Genomic DNA, 20236 nt, shown 5'->3' with positions numbered 1-20236 from the left:
GGGAGAAAGGGTGTGGTTTGTTTAGACAGGTGTACCTTCTGACAGCGAGTCCTACCTGTCTAAAACAAACAAGCCCGAGAGTTTATCAAAAAAAACAGCCACTTTGTTAGTCATCTGGTGTTTTAGGGTCCTATTTTCCTGATCCATTTTTATTATTTTTTAAATATGTTTTACACATTTAAAAGCTGCACCCCCTCAAAACTCAGTAGCTCCACCTGGATGGGGGGGGCCCTCCCACCAGGGCATCGAAATGCATTTAAATTAAATCCTCTCGTCTAACATTTGACTTCTAACTGGATTTCATCAACAAATCTCTTAAGTAACTCACGGACCACCTCCATATACTATCGATTTTTTAACAATAATAATAATAATTTGACAATTAATAATGATTAGAAGTGCATGAGAAAGTGGAAAGAAAAACATAGGGCTTTTTGACCAAATTTTCCAAGTATAATGAACAAAACAACAATAGAAACAATGCGGTGCTTTGGGTACATTTTATATATATATATATATATATATATGCTATATAAAATAAGTTCATTATTATCATTATGATTGTTCTTTTTTTTGGTTGTATCCTGAACTTTTCTTAGTAATAGCGTTTTCTAAAATACATATTTAAACGATTTCCACATACAAGAATGGCACATGTATGTGGTATTTTTGCTCTGATTTTACATGACATCTAGTTATGAATACAGTTGTCCCTCGTTTTTTTTTTCTTTATTCAGACGGCCGCAAGCTAGTGAGCTAACTAGTTAGCCTCAAATTTTTACAGTGTATCCTTAAGAAGCAAAATATGTACCACTTCCACACAGAATGGGAGGAGAATGATCAATCATGTTGGACTTGCCATAGTTGACTTCATGCATGTTAAGGTAATGTCATGTAGCATTATTTCTGTGTTTCTTTCTATGTTTTGTGTCATTACTGCCACCCAGTGACCACAACACTACATATCACTTGTAATTCACGATGTTTTGACTAATAGACCATAGTCTACCACGAAACAGCGACAATTTATTAACAAATTTCTGAGTAATTGGAACTGCGATACTGCAAGAGACGATAGTATTTCCCCCCATCTCTTTGAGGCGGGACTGACAATAACCATGCAGATGGGATGTCATATGAAACCCAGCAATAGTAAATAATAAATACACTTAGCATAATTATGAGGATACGATTCAAAACTCATTTTTGGGTATAACTCTAATCTTAAGAGTGTTACTAATGCTTGTACTTAGCATGTGTTTTACTGCTGTTTTGTACTATGACAGTATTGGGGGCATCTCCATTCGTAAGTGTTACTCTTCCCATCTGGAATCAGGAATAAAAGCGGTGTTCCCTGTGTGCACCGTGGCTTCACACAGCCGCCCCCGCACTGCACATTTTAAGTCCACACACACATACACACACCCCTCCTCCAGCAATGTTGCTATGAGGAAAACCCACTCCTTCCCTTCATCCTTACATCCACCCACGCAATCCCATCACTCCCCGGACTTGATGACTCACCAGCACTGGACCGCTCATAAAGAAAATTCTCATTTATTCTGAAAAAGTGTAAACCACGTGTAGGAACTTGCTATACAAGGCTAAAATGGCTTCTAATTAAGGGGTTAAGTTAGTGGGGGATGATAATAGAGAAAACCCTCGAAAGATGATGAGCATCACTCCCACACGGCACACCCACGCACTCCCCTCTTCCCTCCAAGCATCGCTCTCCTCCACCCCCTCTCCATCTCTCCAGGGACTGCTGGATGTTCATCCTAAAGCTTCAACGCTAATTAACTGTATGTCAGCTGTTTGACAGACACCCACACGCCACAATGGCCCGGAGTTAGCCCTTATTATTATTCAGCCCGTAAAAACCTGTTCACTGTGCTGTATGTTTCATTGTCTTGTAAACACAAGCCCGTGTTAGCCTCCATTACCTTAAGTACACATGCCTAACATGGAACAAAATCATCAACAATTGACTCCAAGAATACTGTACATACTTTTTTACTACATGCATATGTTTTTACTACATTCACGAACAACACAGCACAAGACAATGTTAAGAAATGTACTTCATTCATTAATCATTAATTCATTAATCACAACTGATGAACAATATGTTGCCATGGAGTTTCATCCGGTCGTCTCTTGTTTATCGTGCATGGTTAATTTGTTCCAGACCGCCAGCGATAAGTGACTCAGTGTTAATAAATGAAATATTTTCAATGTGTAAAACCTGTTTATGACTTTCTAAATAAGATTTTTGATATGATTAGAGCCCTGTAGACATGGACCCAAGCACCCATGACTGACGGGGGCTCCATCCAGTAAATAGGTATTTAGTAAAGTAAAGAGGTAAAGAAATCATTTTGTCATGTCTCTTCAATGTAACATCACTGAATACTAAATATAAGTAGTCTTTCAATACGTATTTCTTTACTAATAATATCCCAACCACGAAACATGCTGAGACACACAAGCACCAGACTTGTGACTCCTCACCACAGGAACAATAATCCCCAATAAAAACACAAGTACCCCACGCAACCCACACCAATCTAAAACTCAACTCTGAACATCACTTCCTGTCCGCCCGCCACTCATTTCCCCGATGTAACATTTATAGTCACACACACAAGCATGAGTCTTGTTTATGTCTTAAATGGCTTATTTACTATTTTTATGTCTACTATTTTGGAAAATGCGATAAACGAGGCATTACCGTAGTCCATAGCATTTTGGCCTTTGATTTTTATTCGTATAATCTTCAAATAATCTGTTTTATCATTCATTTCATATACTGCAATTATGTGAAACTGCAGTCAAAAATACTTCCCAGACAGTGAATATAGGATTACTTATGTAGTGCTACTTATGTGGCTAAAATAAGTTCAAACGTAGGGAATACAGTAACACCAGTCAAACAAGTCTTTGCAAACGCTGCTCATTCAATCAGCGGCAACAAGCGTCGTTGGAAACAAATCAGTGTTGAGTGTCTTTTCCTCTCAGCGTGCAGTCTCAGCTGCAGGTTTACTGATTAGCCTGATCCATAAATAAGCAATCAAAGACATTTCACTCTCCTTTTTTGCCAACCAATTGACACCATTGGGAATGAAGAAAAGCCAAGTTAGTGGATGCAGAGGTGAGGGTTGGAAGGTGAAATGATATAAAAATGGAATTAAAACAAGAGAGGTGAAAACATACCGTTACCGTGAGTGTGACTAAGCTGACTGCAGCAGGATGACTCACCCTGTTGCTATGGCAACCTAAAGACATGCGCTCTTCCTAATGTGCAATTTCAACTACTGGTTGGCAGGCAACCAAACGGGGGTTGTAATGCATGTTTTTTTTTTTTTTGAACACCATTGAGGAAAAAAAAAAAACGGTAGCCGACAGCAGCGTAGGCGCGTACGTGTGGGGGCGTCGAGGAACCAGAAATATATAAATAAATACAAGATAAAGCGAGGAGGCAATGAAAGCCAGCAGGTTCTTTTTCTGCTGTAGTGAAATGTTGAGCGTGGGTGAATGCCCTTGATAAGTAAAAAGCCAACCAGGACAAAGCCAGGCCTCACACTACATAACTACTTCATTACAAGTTGTTTTTTTTTTTTTTTATCGCCCCAAGATTTCCTGCAATGTGTCATCATCATCATTGAAAAAAATCTTCCTGCAGCACCACTCGGCCTTGACTGGAACACAATGGCATGTTATTTAAAAGTTATGCAACTCAGAAGATTACTACCTGGTCTGTCAGTATCTCAGAAACATTTTATTCACCCTCCCAGCATTTTCAGACACAGTCAGACAGTATCATTAGTTTAAACATTGAATAGGGGGGGAGTAGACACTGTATGACTGGCTAGACCAGGGGTCAGCAACCTGCGGCTCCAGAGCCGCACGTGGCTCTTCAGCCTCTTTATTGTGGCTCCCTTTGCGATGCTTGAATATTTTTAACACCCGAGTGGGGAAAATGCATGTCTTTTGTAATGAGTTTTAAAAAATTCAACTTTGTCTGAGACCATGAATGCATCCTGAGTGAGTTCTGACTGCTATCCAGTTCAGTACATGAAGAAAAACAAGTAATACTTACCTACAAATCTAAAAAATAAATTCGAGATAATTTAAAAACAGCGGCATGGGAACTTGTTTTTACGTTTACAGTAGTTTACACATACATTTATGTAAGTTTATCTCCAAAACTAGCAAGAGTACTCCAACTCGTCTTTTCTTATCTGAACTACTTTGATACCCCCAAATTCCCTCCAATGTTGTTTTAAACATACTATATGTTTTGCGGCTCCAGGCTATTTTTCTTCAGTGGGCATTGGGTAAAATGGCTCTTTTCATAGTAAAGGTTGCCGACCCCTGGGCTAGACAGTCATACAGAGAGTTGGATGGTTGTATAGATCAGTGTTCTTCGACCTTTTTTGAGCCACGGCACGTTTTTTACGTTGGAAAATTTTTGCGGCACACCAATAACCAACATTATTTGCTTTTTTCAGCTTTTTCCTTGATCCGCATACAAATTTAAACAACAATATTACAAAATGTCACCACTACTGATTGCCAGAGGAACGAGGCAATCAGCTACGTGTTGCCACATAGACGAATATTGCATTGCTCTGCCAGTCTTTACACCAATGGCACGCGACAATGACATAATATTTGCAGAAAATTATTAATACATGTTAATTAAAAAAGTGATATTGAATAATTCCTCACGGCACACCTGACGATTTCTCACGGCACACTTGTGTGCCGCGGCACAGTTGTTGAAAATCACTGGTATAGATGAAGAACACATAGCAGGGTGGATAGATGAATGAATGGGTAAGTGAATTAATTAGTAGTTATTGCATATGAATGGAGTGACAGATGGTACGTAGGATGGTCCATGTATACAGTAAATGGGAGAGTGAATGGGTGGATGGATGTATGAATGGACTAATCAATGCAGGAATCTATACAGTATCTATGTAATTGTACATTTAATCATGACACATGTACACATAGCTTGAAAAGAAAAGCTTCCAACTCCACATACACTGAAGGTGGCAAAAGAATGAAGGAAAAAGCGGACTGGGGCAGACAAACGGCCTCCCCCATGTTTAATCTAATTGGCTCCTGTGTGGACACACATTCTCTTCCAGAGCTGCTCATTAAGCTACAAAGAATAAATGTTCCAATTGAGAGGTTAACACAATAAAAGCAGATCGGATGATAAATAGACATCACCCCCACCCCCTCCATAGACAGGTGTTAGAGAAGAACTTTCTACAGCCCTCATGATGTTCATAATAACATTATTCCGCCACAGGAACACAGTGATTGAGGAGCCGGGATTCTAAATGGTACCCATGAGAATGTTCTGTCGCAGCCGTTTTGTCACCTTGTTCCAGTCATTACAGTACGTGTGTGGGAGGATGAACTTTCCTCATACACCATGACAGCAGGGCAGGAAAGTCATTAAAGGACGATGCAGCGATGTATGAAGATGTCAAATAATGATACGCAACTCGTACATTAACACAGCAAGTCAAGTCAGGTCATTCATTCATTTTCTACCGCTTTTTCCTCACGAGGGTCACGGGGGTGCTGGAGCCTATACCAGCTGTCTTTGGGCGAGAGGCAGGGTACACCCTGGACTGGTCGCCAGCCAATCACAGGGCACATACAGTGAAGAAAATAAGTATTTGAACACCCTGCTATTTTGCTATTTCTCCCACTTAGAAATCATGGAGGGGTCTGAAATTTTCATCGTAGGTGCATGTCCACTGTGAGAGAGATAAACTAAAAAGAAAAATCCAGAAATCACAATGCATGATTTTTTAACAATTTATTTGTGTGATACAGCTGCAAATAAGTATTTGAACACCTGAGAAAATGAATGTTAATATTTGGTACAGTAGCCTTTGTTTGCTATTACAGAGGTCAAACGTTTCCTGTAGTTTTTCACCAGGTTTGCACACACTGCAGGAGGGATCTTGGCCCACTCCTCCACACAGATCTTCTCTAGATCAGTCAGGTTTCTGGGCTGTCGCTGAGAAACACGGAGTTTGAGCTCCCTCCAAAGATTTTCGATTGGGTTCAGGTCTGGAGACTGGCTGGGCCATGCTAGAACCTTGATATGCTTCTTACGGAGCCACTCCTTGGTTTTCCTGGCTGTGTGCTTCGGGTCGTTGTCGTGTTGGAAGACCCAGCCACGACCCATCTTCAATGCTCTGACAGAGGGAAGGAGGTTGTTCCCCAAAATCTCACAATACACGGCCCCAGTCATCCTCTCTTTAATGCAGTGCACTCGTCCTGTCCCATGTGCAGAAAAACACCCCCAAAGCATGATGCTACCACCCCCATGCTTCACAGTAGGGATGGTGTTCTTCGGATTGTACTCTTCATTCTTCTTCCTCCAAACACGCTTATTGGAATTATGACCAAAAAGTTCTATTTTGGTCTCATCTGACCATAAAACTTTCTCCCATGACTCCTCTGTATCATCCAAATGGTCATATGCAAACTTAAGACGGGCCTTGACATGTGCTGGTTTAAGCAGGGGAACCTTTCGTGCCATGCATGATTTCACATCATGACGTCTTAGTGTATTACCTACAGTAACCTTGGAAACGGTGGTCCCAGCTCTTTTCAGGTCATTGACCAAGTCCTGTCGTGTAGTTCTGGGCTGATTCCTCACCTTTCTTAGAATCATTGAGACCCCACGAGGTGATATCTTGCATGGGGCTCCACTCCGATTGAGATTGACCGTCATGTTTAGCTTCTTCCATTTTCTAATGATAGCTCCAACAGTGGACCTTTTTTCACCAAGCTGCTTGGTAATTGCTCCGTAGCCCTTTCCAGCCTTGTGGAGGTGTACAATTTTGTCTCTGGTGTCTTTGGACAGCTCTTTGGTCTTCGCCATGTTACAAGTTAAAGTCTTACTGATTGTATGGGGTGGACAGGTGTCTTTATGCAGCTAACGACCTCAAACAGGTGCATCTGATTCAGGATGATACATGGAGTGCAGGTGGACTTCTAATGGGCAGACTAACAGGTCTTTCAGGGTCAGAATTCTAGATGATACACAGGTGTTCAAATACTTATTTGCAGCTGTATCACACAAATAAATTGTTAAAAAATCATGCATTGTGATTTCTGGATTTTTCTTTTTAGTTTATCTCTCTCACAGTGGACATGCACCTACGATGAAAATTTCAGACCCCTCCATGATTTCTAAGTGGGAGAAATAGCAAAATAGCAGGGTGTTCAAATACTTATTTTCTTCACTGTATAGACAAACAACCATTCACACTCACATTTCACGCCAATTAACCTAGCATGTTTTTGGAATGTGGGAGGAAACCGGAGTACCCGGAGAAAACCCACGCTTGCACGGAGAGAACATGCAAACTCCACACAGAGATGGCCGAGGGTGGAATTGAACCCTGGTCTCAAGTCAGGTCAAGTTTATTTATATAGCCCTCAAACACAAAAGAGTCTCAAAGGGCTTTACAAGCTGGCAACAATCAACGACATCCCCTGATTTGAGCCCCCAACCCGGCAAGGAAAAACTCAAAACCCCATTTGGGGAAAAGAGAGGAGCAGTATGAACCTCTTGGAAAATGAAAAAAAAATGGCCAACTTGCCAAGAATTTATTTATTTTTTTGATCATCCGATTTCAGTGTAATGGTAGTTTGCAAAAATTTGCTGACTCAAATTTTAGAACCTTCTTAAGATCAAACAGATTTCAACAGTTTTTCAAAACTTTTTTCAGCTATTTTTGAAGATAGCCCAGTCTACTTTTTAATTCCAATTATGCCATCCACCCCTTGAGTTCTCTTGTCTATAAGGCACCAAACATTGTCCAGTCTTTCATCTTAGTCTGTTCCGCCCCCCTTCCTAACATTTTGTCACCTGATCCTCTGATGTCTTCCTACCATTCCAGGTTGTTTTACGAGGGTCAGTCTATATGACCATAAAAGTTCCGGTGGTAATTGCAAAGACCCTCTGTCCGGCCTCATCATGTCTCAACTGAGCCCCTTATCATATATCATAAATATTCCATTTACATACATTCTTTCCCTGCAGGGTTTCCCAAAGGTAAACACCTGGCCGGCATCCCAGCAATTAACACATCAGACCTTTTAATGATGTGTTGGTTTTTAACTAAATGTGTCTAATAGTGTCATTCATTCATTCTAGAAGGTCCAACTCTAACCAAAATGGACACTAACCGAATATTTTTTTCCAAAAATGAATAAGTTCAATTCAATTAATCCTTTGCAGAAAGCCTGAAATGTAAACACAAAACAGCAGCAGTCCGGAAGTCTTCTGTAACAATTTTAGCACAACATCAGTAGTAGAAATTTGGTCATTACACGTTTTTTGCAGGACTACCCGTGTTTAAAAAAAACTTGAGTAGACCACTGACTGGTGGTAGAAAAGGGCTATTAGCAACTCCAGACATCGGTGAGTTTGTAATTTGTGCCCTGCTCCCTGTAGGCAAGGCAACTGCTTACTTACACAAAATAAACAGTTAGGACACCGTTACTTAACGCCTGTGTTTCTGACTCTACAACCTAACCAAGTAACGTTGGAACTGTTACATCACGAAGAAAATCTCTGAAACCAAGCATTCAGAGTCATCCCAAATTTCTTTCACGGCTCACTTCCAAATTCGCAAACCTCATTATCTGAAACTGTGGCATCGTGTAACACGAAAATATAACATTCTAACTACGTTTATTTCCGAAAAGTGGAAAAAGCCTAGTCTGTTCCCTTTAAAGAAGAGCTGCACTTATCAACCTATCTTAGTTAGAGTACGTTTTGGTTAGAGTCGAACCTTCTGGAACAGATTACTGATGCTAAACCAAGGCACCACTGTATATTTAGAACCAGCTATGTCCCCACAACGACAATATGTCCTCACTATAAAGGTAGGGTGTCACAGGTGGATAGTTTCTTGTCTTTTATTTTGTTATTATTCTGATACATCCCATCCACATCCTCACAGTAAGGGAGCTTCTCCACATCCTTACTTAAGTGGAAACAGCTGCCACCATCCTCATTATTTTCAGGTTTGTCATTCATAACATTTAAATTGGGAGAGTGGGTGGTAAGTATGAGCGACAGCTTTTATTCTTTTTTTTTTTTTTTTAAGCTTTTACTCCCTCTACACTGCCACCGCACTCCACTCTAATAAATGCTGTGTCAATCAATCATCATCTACTTGATCAAATAAAGGCGATTGCTGTTCCTGAAGCGACTGCGAGTTCAACCAAAATGCTTTGGAAAAGGGTGCTCAAATGCTGTGAAATATTTATAAACATAAACACATTTTATTTTAATTTGATCTAGTCTTAGCTTTTTAGGAAGATATGTCTCAAAAGTCTAATTCCTTAAGAATTAAGCTCGGAGAGCATCTGAAGGTGCATTTTGCTTTATTTTACTTTTATTTTACTGGTTTCATATTCACTCACTATGGCCGGCAATCAATGACAACAAAAGCTTGACAAATACATATATGTCAAATCAAAACTGCAATTCAACAACTGGGAAAAAAAAAAGAAAAATACATCCCAAAGTGTTGGCCGTCGGAACCAAGGCTCTGCATTTCAATATGCAGGTTTTTTTTGTTTTGTTGCCTTCCATCTGTTGCAACCAAAACAAGAAATTACGAATATTGAGCATACTAGTTGGTGTTGATGGGCTCACCTGTATGATATGTATGATGTGGCTCTTTGCAGTAATACAGTAAAAAATGTGGCTCTTGACCTTTGACCGGTTAGCCACCCCTGGCCTAGATGCTGAACGAATGCAATGAGTGAACTCATTGAGGAAAAGAAACATGGATGCACATGTCAATATATGGAAGCCGGCAAAATTATTGAGTTCATTTATTTTTTTTTATTGTGAGACAGTTTTTTTCAAAACAAATTAAAACAAAACAAAAACCTGACAGCAGCTTTCTGCAGTTGTCACCTGAACAGGTCGTGTTTTGTTGCACTCGTCCTTCAGCACTTGATTTGCTTTTGTTGTGTGATATTTTTTCTTTTTTTTCTTTGCAGGCCATGTTCATTCTCCACTGTTACCTCACCACCTCCGTCGGTCCGCTTACATAAATGAGCTTTAAAAGGGCATTTACACCTGTGACTTTATGCAAGCTGTTATACAATATACACTTTTTTTTAAGTGCGTCAGTTATTCACTCGCTTTGCATTGAGTGACTCTTTTGGGGGGCAGTGTACATCCTCAATTACACAAAAACATTGGAGATTCAAGTAATACTGTTGGGGATCTTTGATGAATGTTTTTACAGTAGGTCCTTAAAAAGCAGAGTGCCCCTGTCATATAGAACATATTTTATTTTATTTTAGTTTTTTCTGTTGTTGTTTTTGGAGTTTGTAAAGACATTTTTCAAGTATTTCGATTGGTGAACTACGATCCCTATGCTCTTCTGCTGTACTTTGGTTTGGAACAACATGGACATAATCAGTAAAATGAAACTAATGTTCCACATAAATGTAATTATAAATTATTACGAAAACAAAGAGACATAATATACAGAAACCAATTGTACTCCAGGGGTACGTGTGCCCCACATCGGGAACCTAGGGAGTAGACAATAATAAAATGTTGCAAATTAAAAATGATATTAAAAATCAGGCCCACCAAGCGGTGGTACGCTTCATTTCTCCATTTCTCTTTCTCCAACATTTTGCTGTTTGCTTGATTGCAAATTATGTGGAGGAGGTCTTCAGAGAAGTAAAGGAGTTCCAATGAGATCCAATGTTTTGTTGAACGACCTGGCATGCCTTGCGGGCATTTAGAAATAACAGTTTTAAGTTATGTGTTATGTTTCACGCTTAGTTGTTAATAATAATAAATAATACATTTTATTTGTATAGCGCTTTTCAAGGTACTCAAAGACGTTTTACAGTGGAAGATGGAAATAATATAAAGCTAAAAACAAAAGGAGTAGAAAGGCACTTCCAAGTGCAACAAGAGCAATGTTTAAGAAGTTAAACATTAAATTAAACAGGTGGGTTGAGTGGTTGGGGCAGTGAATTCCAGAGGGTGGGGGCTGCGATGAAGAAGGCTCTGTCTTCCCAGACTTGGAGCTTGGTCGTACAGGAAGTTGGAGTCAAATGAGTGAAGGGAACGTGAGGGATTGTGTCAACGTTGTCGATGCGTTAACTTACTGTGGATGTGTTGTTTCTGTTTTGTTGCACCGTGAGCAAATAGGTCATTGATTGTCCTTGCTTGATGTCACCTACATATAGCGTGATGCAAACCTATATGTGGCCTTAGAGTCAAAGTTTGCCCACTCCTGACCTATAATCATTCAACGCTGCCAAAATGTTTAGAAAATTAAGAAAAAAACACAAAATTGGCCCAAAATTTAGCCAATGTCAGATTTCTTAATGGTTACCAAGGACCAGGTAGGTTGAGTCAGCCTTCTTGGGGCAGACTAAAGGCAGGGTGATGACAATAATGACAGGTGATTCATTGTTTTGGTGCATTTTAATATAAACTGTGAAAAATAAACGTCCATTTAATTGTTATAATCCTATTAGCTCAATAATATGTTATAATAATGATTATTTCTCCTAATGATTCAATTAATTTTCTGCTACATCATAGCACCATATACGTATATGTGTGCGTATTGGTGCAGGTGTTTAATACTGCATGGACTTCAGCATGGGGCCTCCCCTCGTTAGAAGTCACCTAATGTTCATATTTACTCAGAGGGTGACACCTAATTAATTGTAAAGTTCTATGTAGTTTAAATATTTATGCCACAGCGGGCTTACCCCAACCATGTTGGTGATATTGATTTAAACAGGAGGTATAAAAAGACTCATCCGTTTGTCGATGAATTAGCTGCAGGTATTTTTTAATTTATTTATTCGGCACTGTTTGGCTATAAATACGTCTGAATGTGTGCAACCAAGTCTGTAATTTGTCACAAATGGCTGCATTTGCATTTTTAGTCTCTTAAACAATGTTTTGCTATTGTTTCGGTGCAACGGTGTTGCTGTAAAACAGATTTAACATCCTCTGTATTTATTCATTCTGCTTGCTTTTTTATTACAGTGTTCATGTAAGAAAAGCAAGTTCGCCTCAGTCTTCAGTTGCCATGGTAACTGCCTCCAGCTGGAGCATCAGCACTTGTGTCATCCAAAAGTGTTCAAAGCCCTACTTTTTTTTTTCTTATATGCAACACATTTTGACCCCTTAAAAGTAGTAGTATCAAATGACCATCAAAAAGTGTGATGACAATTGCAGAACAGGAAATGGATAGGAAACCGGCATAAATGTATCTGCCATGAGTGCTTGGTACAATATGGCATCAAAGTCCACATCACTAACAAAAGAGGAAGAATATGACGTATATCGCAGGACAACAATATCGTCCTCTCTGCATCTGGTTAATGGTGAGTATGCAGTATTTGTTGTAATGTATTTAATATTTAACTGACAGTTAAGCAGTTCACATTTTTTATTGCCGTTTTACAGTTTTAATTGCTAAATTTATTCCACATTGTATATTTTTTTGTTTTACTTACTTGTATACAATAGTTGCCTTGTATTGGCTGGTGACCAGTCCAGGGTGTACCCCGCCTCTCGCCTGAAGTCAGCTGGGATTGGCTCCAGCATACCCGTGACAGTTAAGCGGTATAGAAAATGGATAGATGGGTGGGTGGGTGGGTGGGTAGTTGCCCTGGTTTGAAGAAAAAAAAACTATGAATAAAATGTTTATTTAAAAAATGCAATTGTCTTCATTCGTTCATTCATTCATTTTCCACCGCTTATTCTTACAAGGGTCATGGGGTGCTGGAGCCTATCCCAGCTGTCTTCGGCGAGAGGCGGGGTACACCCTGGACTGGTCACCAGCCAATCACAGGGCTCATATAGACAAACAACCATTCACACTCACATTCATACCGATGGACAATTTGGAGTCGCCAATTAACCTAGCATGTTTTTGGAATGTGGGATGAAACCGGAGTACCCGGAGAAAACCCACGCATGCACGGGGAGAACATGCAAACTCCACACAGAGACAACAGAGGGTGGAATTGAACTCCAGTCTCCTAGCCGTGAGGCCTGCGTTCTAACCGCAATTGTCTTCATCAAGATATAAATGACAAAGTTTTGTTCACAGTAGTCGGGAAGTAGTTTGGGAGTGTGACCAGTCACAGCGGAGTGATTAAAAGACCGTAAATACAGCTTGAATGAGAGCAGATTCTGGAGGATCTAGTGTCACACCGAGGAGAGGGTTGGACCCAAAATTATGCACGCAGGCAGGAGTTGGTAGTAAATAAAGAGGTAAGTCTTTTATTGCTCTTAAAGCAAGTGGAATGGTGACAACAAAAAACAATGGTGCAAAGTGACTAAACAGAAAAGGCACCACAAGAGAGGCTAGCAAAGTCCTACAAACTGAAAAATAGCTACCAATGAATGAAGGTAGGGAGCAGCTACCTGGCTGGTAGGAGGGCGTCGAGCTGCAGGGGAGAAAACAACGCTACAGCAGAAAAAAGGTGGCAGAAGGTCAGGTCTGTCTAGCATGTGGCGTGCGTCCAAAAGGAACAATACTACAACGCCTTCCTGCTGCAACAGGTGTGCTTAAATGGGAGGGGAGGTGATTGGGAGCACCTGTGGCTGGCCAGGTAGCTCCTCCCATCAGGGCGAACCAGAGCCTAAATGGAGAAAGAGAGAGCATGAGTATGAGGCAAAAGACAACATAGGGGGCTGCACGACGGGCGAGTGGTTAGCGCGCAGACCTCACAGCTAGGAGACCAGGGTTCAATTCCACCCTCGGCCATCTCTGTGTGGAGTTGGCATGTTCTCCCCGTGCATGCGTGGGTTTTCTCCGGGTGCTCCGGTTTCCTCCCACATTCCAAAAAACATGCTAGGTTAATTGGCGACTCCAAATTGTAGGTATGAATGTGAGTGTGAATGGTTGTTTGACTATATGTGCCCTGTGATTGGCTCGCGACCAGTCCAGGGTGTACCCAGCACTCCCCGCGACCCTCATGAGGATAAGCGGTAGAAAATGAATGAATGAATGACAACAAAGGAGAAACCGGTGAGCGGCTCCCAGGAGCAGTAAGGTGGTGTCACGTTGTGGCGTGACATCTAGAACGTTTTCTGGGCGGGTTATTGTGTGTAGCTGCTCTATAGGGGTCCACAGCTCAATACAAAGGGCCAAAGAAATGAGCATAATAGGTCCTCTTTAAATATATAATAAATTATACAGTTTACAGTATTGTTGCCTGCTGCTCTGCAGTTTAAGAAAATAAACACTCCACTACTTGAGGCATCTAACGTTGAGCCTTGGGAGGTGCGACTGTATACTCAAAAGCAGATTACCAATATTGGTAAAGGATCACACTGGGCTCGTAATATAAAAATATTTTTAGAGACAAAAACTCCTCTGAAGTTGTTGAAAAGCAGGAAGGATTGATGTCCAGGCTCATTGAAGCAGGCTTGTTGATCTTCTTTGATTAACACATTATAATGATGTTGATGCTTTTGAACATACTATTTACTTCCTCCCTAGAGTGTTTAACCCGTCTAGGCTGATTTAAATGCATCAAAACAGCCCATTCATTTCTTCATGAAGAAAAATACACCATTGTGATTACATTCGTGTATTATTAAGTAGGCGGTGGTTGATTTATCGATTAGCTTGTCTGCAGGTTGCCAGCTTTTAGCTGCAGCAAACACCTCTAGCACTTTTATGCTTTCTCTATGGATTTATACTATAGATTTATAGCCAGACGTCGGCGTCATGTTTGCAATGAGTCACCAGGTGCAAACACTGCTGTTTTTAGACAAACATTTTAACATAACATTTTTAAAAGGGCAACTTACACTAGATCACTCAAAAGCTTAAGGAACACCATCTTTCAATTTTAGATTTCATAATGAGACAGATGGTTGTTTGTCTATATGTGCCCTGTGATTGGCTGGCGACCAGTCCAGGGTGTACCCCGCCTCTCACCCAAAAGACAGCTGGGATAGGCTCCAGCACCCCCGCGACCCTCGTGAGGAAATAGCGGTAGAAAATGAATGAATATTAACAAATCTCAAGCTCAAAAATTCCTTTTCTTTCATTACGATGGTTTGTTTTGTTGCTAGGCAAACATATTGAGTTGTGCCTGTTCAGCTTGACCCATTACATAATTGTACAGGTTCTATAAGTGATGCATCCAAGCACTCAGGGAGCATTTACAGTTACTAATGTCTGCCTGCCCACGGTACAGTGAATGAGTCATATTCACTTTAAATGGCAAGTAGCAGCATAGGTTTTTTTTTTTTTTTTTACTGACAAATCTTTTCAGTTTTTATGCATCATTTACAGTTTAACAAAAGCCAGCAACAGCTGTTACTATGATACTTTAAATGTCCCCTTTTATGTAGAATGTACTTTGTAATAATGTTCAAACAGTAATGTGTCCCTAGAGCAGGGAACGTGATAAAAACCCATCATCTGCCTCACTGTTTCCTCCACTTTTGAGAGAAGAGACGCTCATAAAACTTACGGATTTTTATATATGTTGTTCATTTGTAAGGCTAATTGTGTGAAAAGATTATTATCAGGGCTGTCAAAAAGCCTTGATAATATTTATTCTGACCAAAACACTTCAAAAGCAGTGCAATTCCAACACCATTTATGTATCTTCAACTCACAAATACATCTCTAGTCCCATCTTCATGAGAAGGACACTTCCTATTTGTCCCTAGACTGGTGGTTCTCAACTGGTGGGTCATTTATTAATTTGTGAAAAAACGCAATGCAGCGTGGCATGACTGTTTTCTCAAAAGATGCCAACCCTGTCTTCTGCATCTTCTGCCTCCTTCACTACATTCATAAACCTCCTCTTTGGTCTTCCTCTACGCCTCCTACCTGGCAGCTCTAAAGGCAGCATCCTTCTACCAATATATTCACTATCTCTACTCTGGACATGTCCCAACCATCTCAGTCTGGCCTCTCTGACTTTATCTCCAAGGCCTCTAACATGTAATGTCCCTCTGATGTACTCCTTCCTGATCCTATCCATCCTGGTCACTCCCAATGAGAACCTCAGCATCCTCATCTCTGCTGCCTCCAGTTCCGCTTCCCGTCTTTGCCTCTGGGCCACTGTCTCTAGACCAAACAACATGGCTGGTCTCACCACAGTTTTGTATACCTTTCCTTTCATTTTAGATGAAACTCTTGTATCACACATCACGCCTGACACTTTTCTCCACCCGTTCCATCCTGCTTGCACACGCTTCTTCACCTCCTTTTCACAATAGCCATTGTTGTGAACTGTTGACCCCAAGTACTTAAAATTCTCCACTTTCTGTATCTCTTCTCCCAGTAACCTCACTCTTCCACTTGGGTCCCTCTCATTCTCACAATGGAATACAACCCCTCATTGCTCATAATAAATTCAAATGCTCTGTTAGTATTAAAGAAACTAGTGTCAGGGAAATAGATTTAGATCAATATAAATGTCCAGTTAATTTGTAGCTGTTAACACAAAACTATACATAATCATGTCCTTTTATTTATGTTTCTTTCAGCATAATAAAGTAAAAATGGGCATATTTCAGCTGTAGATGTGATTAATCGTGATTAAATAATTTCAAAATTGAAAATTGTAATAATCTGAGAGCTCTAATTATTATTAAAATACTTTAAACATTTCATGAGATTGCAAGTAGAATATTTGCATACATGCCCACACCAATTTGTTCCCACTGACTACCGTAATTAACATAATACATTACATAATGTTGCTTTGAGAAAGAAACTATTTCTCAACATATGTAGCTTCATAATGCATGTGAATTGAATTTGGAGAATGTTTCTTCTTGTTTCTTCTATGCCTTTAATATAGATAAAAGTGCTAAGCTAAAAAGTTTGTGGCTTTCTATTGCAGCCAGTCTTTAGGTAAACCTGTGCTTTGATCAGCCCACCGGGTGGAGAGATTAATGTAGTATACACAAAGTGCACACTAAGCCTTCAGTTTGCAGATTTGTTTGCTTCGTGAGCCCAAGATGATGATCTAAAGATCTTTGAGCATCTGTTAGAAAGCAGCGTGCAGATGGATGCCTAACCACAGGCAATGTGGGCAGCAGGGGGGCACCCCCACCTCCACCCTTCTCAGTCACGACCACCTCGCAGCGTTCCGCTCTCTGGGTGACGTTGTTGGGATAAAGGTGAAGAGGAAGGGAGGTGCTTGTGCGGGAGCAGAACGTGCGCTGACATTAAACTTCCCCATTAATGAAGCACCAAAGTGGGGCTTTACATGCACAGGAAGAAAGCTGAGGGGTGGCGAATGGATGGCGTTTAAGTGGCAGAGGGACTTTATCACTTTTTAATCATCATGCAAATTTGGCCTGAATGGAGTGGAGAGATGGTACAGATGTTCTTTTTAAGCCCTCGCCACTCTTCAACCTTCAACCGTTGATTTCAGCACCTTTCTGTGTTTGTTCCATAGAACAACAGCATGAACAGAGTGTGCCATTTTTACTGTCTGTCTCAGTGGTCTCATCTATTGTCTCGTTTTGTGTCTTGTTAAGTGGAACCTCTAAGGTGGAACATAATCCATTCCATGACAGTAGTTGACCTCCATATTCCAAAGCAAAAACAAAATTCCTTGGAAATAATGGAAATAGAAATATTCTGTACCTTTATCAACTGTACAGGAAATAAAGCATTTTTTAATATTATGTATTTAGAATATGTGGCTTGGACTAAATAATGGTAAATTGGCTTGTATTTACACAATTATTTGTATGTATATGTCTCTTATATAATTGTATTTTTTAATGGTGTTACTGAGTACCAGTAGATGGAGCAGCTACAGTACATGAATGGAGCGCATCGCTTGCGCCACAGTTTAAGAATCAATGCTGTATACAATTGAAATGGATATGTACATGGAAATATGATGAATCAGAATAAATTATTTGAGCAACATTCAAGTGTAAAAAGAGTTATCAATAACATCTTGGGCAGGGAAAAATACCCCCCCAGATTCAGTTTTAATATTGTCTAATGATGCAGGCATAATACAAACATCTCGTTTACTTCTGACATTTTTAATTTTCACCCAGGTTCACTATATTATTAAATTATTTAAATTATTTGTACATATTACAGTTTACGCCAGGGGTGGGCAAACTACGGCCCAGGGGCCACATGCGGCCCACTAAGCGATTGAATCCGGCCCGCCTGTTGCTTTTTAAGTATTTCAAATTTTAACATACAATCTGGCAACATAACTTGCAAGTCGGACGTCTTATTTAGTAAAAAAACAAACAAAAAAAATTACAAATTAAATGAAAATAAATAACAAGAAAAATATATATATTAACAATATATAAATAAATAAATGTATGATATATTAAATGACTGATGTTTAAAGTGCTCCTGAAAAAGTTTTACAGATAAAATTAGACCAAAAAAATCTAGAAAAATTATAAGTATAAAATAGTGTGTATGTTAAATATATGTTATGGCCCCCCCGGACAATTTTGTTAACTCAATGCGGCCCACCAGTCAAAATATTTGCCCACCCCTGGTTTACGCTGTACATTGTTCATATTTGTTGTCATCTATTTATTCTCCACATTATTATTTATTGTTACACGGGAGCCAGGGAACAACATTTCGTTGGCAATTTCACTGCTGTGTTATTGTGCAATGACAATAAAGAAAGTCTATGTCTATGTCTATGTCTATGTCTATGTCTATGTCTATGTCTATGTCTATGTCTATGTCTATGTCTATGTCTATGTCTATGTCTATGTCTATGTCTATGTCTATGTCTATGTCTATATGATGAAGCGCTTGTATTTGGGGCGGGTAATGTCAATAATTTTATCAATACTGATACAGAAAATTAGTTGGTCCAATTCCTGTCAAATACAATATAAGTCAAAAATATCTATCTAGCTCTCTCTCCAGCTCCAATCACATTGGTGGCAAATTGGGAAGCTAAATGGCGCCCTCGTCTGGTCACAAGCATTCAATGCAAGTAGATGTGACTTCACGAATTTCCAACTTTACAGACTCATGTTAATGTTTCAAATGTTGTACTGTTGTTCTGCATGATGTGGAAATGCCATATCATGTGTTTTTAACTTTTTGTCGTGGTATTTTTATGCCACTACTAAATCTTGTGTGGGAAAAAAAAGGCTAACAGGCTAACACTATGCTAGCTATCGTGTTTCATTGTGGACATTAAGCTAGCAGGTTCACTCCCACGACACACAGAAGTGACATATTGACATCTTTTCGTTTTCCTTTCCTCTCCCACATTTCTCTCACCTTTTCAAACCATTGCATGTAGCTATAGGAGTGTGGTCGGTCAAGTTTATTTATATAGCCGTTAAGTAGGCAACAATAGACGATAGACGACAACCCCTGATCTGAACCCCCATCCATATGGACGTTTACATTTGGTCACTGTAGATATTTTTACTGTTACTACTAAATATAATAATCTATTTAACTGTTTTCTGACTATATTCTAAAAAACAAATCACAATCAGATAGCAAAATAATACCTATTTACTGGCGGTCACCATCAGTCATGAGCCCTTGGAATTGTCCTAACTTCCCGTCCTTTTATGGCACCCCAGGCACAAGTACACAAATTTAAAATTTCCACAAGATGTTTTGGAATTTCTCACATCACTACTTGGAGCAGCTGGAGCCACTCCTGACTAATCACAACATGATAGGCGTGGTCGGTTTAATTGGGACACGTTTGGTACTTAAACTGAGCTAATGAACCTGGTTCATGCTGTATTTCATTTGTCTATGAGGACGTCATGGAGTCATTAGCCCAGGGGTCTCAAACTCAATTTACCTGGGGACCACTGGAGCTAGGGTCTTGGCAAGGCTGGGCCACATCAGGTTTTCAAAAAAAAACAAAAAAACGCATTTATTAAAAACAGAAAAATATACAAACTTTTTCAGTGCTTTGGTTCCGATTTTCTATAATAAAAGCTCTGATAAAACATTCCACTGTTCTCAAATATCTTAATTTTTATTTTTCTGCACTACATGAGATGAAAAATAAATAAACAAATCAAGAATAAAGAAAACCAATCAATATAATAATAATAATAAAACGGCAAATAATAAAAACTTAAGAAACCACATATAGTTGGTGGGTAGACAAATTATTTTTTTCAGATTAAAATGAACAAAGCATTATTAGA

The sequence above is a fragment of the Doryrhamphus excisus genome, linkage group LG4 (genome assembly GCF_037039965.1).
Source record: "Doryrhamphus excisus strain RoL-2023G ecotype Guam linkage group LG4, RoL_Dexc_Guam_v1.1, whole genome shotgun sequence".
Taxonomy (NCBI): Eukaryota; Metazoa; Chordata; class Actinopteri; order Syngnathiformes; family Syngnathidae; genus Doryrhamphus; species Doryrhamphus excisus.
The sequence above is the reverse complement of the archived record's forward strand: the minus strand, read 5'-3'. Positions refer to the sequence as shown.